Source organism: Solanum lycopersicum, chromosome 10 (assembly GCF_036512215.1).
Source record: "Solanum lycopersicum chromosome 10, SLM_r2.1".
In the NCBI taxonomy this organism is placed as follows: domain Eukaryota; kingdom Viridiplantae; phylum Streptophyta; class Magnoliopsida; order Solanales; family Solanaceae; genus Solanum; species Solanum lycopersicum.
Window position 1 is genome coordinate 38,783,345 of NC_090809.1, and position 4,925 is coordinate 38,788,269.

Genomic DNA, 4,925 nt, shown 5'->3' on the forward strand with positions numbered 1-4,925 from the left:
CTTCGATTTTTCTCCTTCATTTTTCATCTTTAAACCCTCCCAATCAACTTAGTTCTTTCACCAAACACTTAGGATCGATTATATCCTCAATTTACACTAGATTCAACTCAAAATTTCACCCCGAAACATGAACCAAACTCAAGAAAACTTCAGAAACACAACCCACAAAAATTCAAACGAATTTCTTCAAGAACTCAAAGGATTTACTTTCTAATACTATATAACTTCGCTTAATCGAATCATTATCTGTGCATGGGTGAACTAACTAAATTTTATGTGATCTCACATACCTCGTAGGGATCACCCTTTGACAAAATCCACAAGCGAAACCTTATAAATGATGATCTTTGGCTCTTTTATCCTCATTTCTCTTCTTGTGTTCTTCCTCCAAATACCCTAACTCTAATTTCAAAAGCATGAAATGACCAATCAGTTTGAACCTTATATAAATTCCAAAAACTTAGTTAAACTAATATGGTAAGGAAAATCCAAAATCCGACATTAGACTTTTCTTATTCGAAAAACCCAACTTCCAAAACACATATCTGAGTACTCATACAAATTCAGAATCGCGCAAACTCAGCAATGTTGAAAAGATAATTCAATGATCTTTCTTATAGTATTTGAAAACAAACCTAACTCATCCCGATCTAGGAGTCATGGTCATTTGAAATTGACCAAAACTCATTCCTTAGCTTAACTTAAACAAATTTCCTAATTTTCATTATTTCCAAAAATCACTATTTCAAATGGATACTTCAATTTGCGAGATGTTACACTTCTAACCCAATACAATGTCGTTTAATCCTCTACCCCAGTCCCTGTATTAAAATTTTTACCCCCAAAAATTTTCAATTATATGCACTCTCCTAAATTTGTAAAAGTTGATCAAGTTCATCCGCTCAAATAATTCTCTCTCTAAGAAAAAACAAGAAACCTAAGGTTTCAATATCAAGTTTTCAATTCACCATCTTCTTGAGGAATATTTACATCAAGTTATGATAGTATTCACCTATGCAGATTTTTCCTCCATAGGGCTCCTAAAATCCCCAATTTTGTAAAGTTAGATTCCCTAATCAAAATGGGGCTTTTATTAAATTGTCATTGGTTACTTTCAATGTTGATCCAATTGAGTTATTTATGTTTTGTATGCATGAATTGGTAATTGCACGTTTTTAAGTTAAATCTCCATGAATTCATTCCTACCATGTTGTCTAGACTATGATGATAAAATCTGGGTTTTGAACTATGAAAGATGACTTTATGAAGATATGCATCTTTCTTATAGAATTAATGAAAATAATTTAAGGATGCTTTGAGAGTGAAGTGTCATGACCGGGGAGCACCCCCCCCCCCCACACACACACACGTAACCGGCGTCGTCGTCCTCGGGGAGGACTAAGAGTAGCCTCTTAGAATTCGTCATTCATTTTATAGGTTAAAATGCGGAAAAATTAAAACTTTTATATATTGAGGTTTACATAGACCTCTCACATACTACTCAGGGAGTTTAATTAGACTCCTCTCATAGGAGGCTTACATAGGCTTCGCGTTTAGACAATATACATAACATATAAGAATTTAGTCTAATATATCATCTCACATTAAAACCATCTAAAATGAAATCGAATCATTCTGGAATAGCCCTTAAACGAATCTATAATTGCCACTTAGGGCTTACAACAATATGTTCAACAAAAAGAGAGACAAGAATGTCTTTAGACTATAGCAAATCCGACTAGGATAGATAGAAGGCACCATCATCGAATATTGAGGACTCACCAATCAACTTGGGAAAGGTGTCCAAGTCTCCTTACAATTGGACTTGATACTTCAACGGCCTGAACCTACATATTTGTAGAAACATAAAAAATATGGGTTAGTACAACCACTTGTATAAAGTATGGATGTAAGCACATAAACCATTTGAAATCATGTTAAAGAAGACATTTTGTTAAAGTCATGCTAAGTCTCTTTTGAAAGTCTTAATGCACAAATAAGAGCATATGTAAGTCAATGACCACATATTCATTAAGACAAAATATATATGCAACACAAGACCAACATCATCAATAGAGTCAAGGCAACATGGACACTATCAACATAAGGTCATATCAACATGAATAGTAGCATATCAAGATGATATAACAAAAGTAACTCCAACATAATGTCATAACAATAGTACATTTACAAGAGTTCATATCATCATATCTTATAAGACCCTTACTAACAATCTCATCACAATCATACAAGTGAAAAAATCATGTGAAGTCTCATAACCCCACACAACCAAGTAAACAAAGAAAGAGATCATAAGTAATTCCTAACTTCATATAACATAGCATCATGAGTAGTCATCATCATATATAGCAATATAGACCAATAACATGTTCATAAGTGGAACTAATATCATATAGGATCATCAACATATAAAGTCAACATATGTATATCATATAAAAGCATAAGAACAACTTCCTAGGACTTCCCTCAAGTCCAACTAGTGCAATGCATACATACCCCTACCTAAATTAAGAAGAACCCATTTAGTCACACTAGTTAGAGTTCACTTTATTACTTTCATTTTACTTTCAGGAACAATTGCCTTAACTGACATAGACCATATGAGCTAAACATGGAATCCAGTGTCATTAAACCCTACATTGAAATAAGGTGGTCTACTTGCCAAGGTAGGACCAAAACATTAACATAACATTCTAGGTGGATCCACTAGCTAGTCTTCCTATGGAGGCAACATAATTAAGGAACTAGAAGATATGTCTTGAACCCTCTACATTCCCATTAGCAATTGGATCCCTCATCTCATGAGAATGCTTGGTGAATTTCCCTTCTAGGGGAAGTCAACACCTCTCATTGTCAAGTTCACTCGGTGCTAAGCTAAGGTCTATTTTTGAAATTCTATTAAGTCATTCTTTAACAATGATAGCTTAATTTAGGTCATAGGAGACAAACCCCTTTGTATAGAATATCATCTATCTCATTAAGCATAGGATGAGAACTTCCTTTCATCACACAACCATCATTAGTGAGATAAAGATATCAAATCTTATCATCTAAGGCACACAACAAAAATCATCTTCAAACTTGCATTAACTTAGACTCAACATAATATCACATTCAACATAATCATATCATGCTATTATCATAGTCATCATATCATATCTTCCTAATTTAACCACATATAATACTTCAATTGCATCGCATCATTACCAATTACAATCCCAAAATGTTGAAGTAAAGAGTTCAAGATCACAAGTCTTACCAAATAGCCTCCATCAAGAATCTTACCTTCAATTCATCACAATTATCCAATAACCCACTCATCATCATCATAATATATAGTGCATTAAGCAATAACATAACCAATTTTAACAACCCTAATCATCTACAAGTCCAATTCATAATGAGGTTTAGCTAAAAGGTTCATCATGAAATCTTAAAGAAATAGATTCAATCCCAACAATACATGACCCTAGGTAGTCCATAAATGAAATAAAATAGTTAAAACAAGTCTAACAATCAATACATTCATCAATTCATAAGCAAGATCCAAGATTTGGGAAAATTGGGGGAAAGGACATGATCCACACGAGAATTCCATAATTAACATAAATTACTCAACAATCTACACTTAATTAGTCATAGGTAATCACAATTCGTCACAATTAATCATCAATTTCAAGTTTAGAAGAAAATCCATTTGTAGAGATAAACCCTTGGAATTGGGTGATTTAGAAATCAATTTTGAAAGGACCTCTCGGGAAAAGGAATCCCAAGAGTGAAGAATTAATACCTTATAGAGACTTAATCCACGAAATTTCAATACAAATTTGGGAAATTTGGCCTTGTTCTTTAAGCTTTTTGGTTTCTTCAATGGAGGTTGAATAGAGACAGAAAGTAAAGAGAGGTGAGAGGTTTTGGGTTTTGATTTGGGATTTGATTTGAGTGAGTTAATGTGAGAAAAACTGATTTTAAATCAATATATTACCTTCCCCTAAAATACCCAAAAGAACCCTTGTTTAAGTTGACCTTTTAATGAAGTCAAACTTTAATTCTAAATTTCAGATTTTCGTTGAGAAATAAATCCGCGTCATGGAGATGTTCCCGCAAGATTTCCTAAATTAATTTTTGAAACAGAAGAGTCCACTACGTGTGTGCAATGCGAACCAATATTTTTGGTCCTTGGGGTACCATGTCCATGACGCAGACACATTTCTGCCAAGTGCAATTTGTTGCTTGTTTGACCAAGGGTGAGTTCCCTTCAAGGACCCATAGGGTGGTCCTTGGGGGGTTGGACCTGGAAGTTTTCACCCTATATACATGTTTTTACATGAAGTATCATTGTTGTTGTTGTGAAATGATATACTCACATAAAGGATTCATAGATTTGAAAGTTTCTAACTAATGTTTGAATCAAGAACTAGAATCTATTATAATAAATTCTAACTTGGATTCGCCACTTGATGTGCCTTCCATGGATAGTAAGACGAGTTAAGATTTATTACTATTTTGTGGAATTTATGCTTAGTACTGAGTGGATATTAAGATGGAAGCTTTCTTGTAGTAGAGGTCAAGTTTCTAGTAACAATCTCACTATCACATAACTATGTGCCACCAAAGGTTTGTCTTAGATAGGAATTAGCTAGAAGTTTGTGGTTGTTACCTTTGCAAGTAAGGAAATCCCTTTTTGGTGTGGGATAGACACTAAATTCCATATTATAGCTCACAGTCGGTTAATGGTTACTTACCACAATAATGAACTAGGGTTATTTCTAGAAATATCTCCCATGTGTTTTAAATATAATTTAACTTGCATTGGCCATGATCACAATTTATTTATGGTTTAGCATTGGTCATTGCATGTCATGTAAAGTTCTTTATATCACGATTTCATTACTCTTACGCAT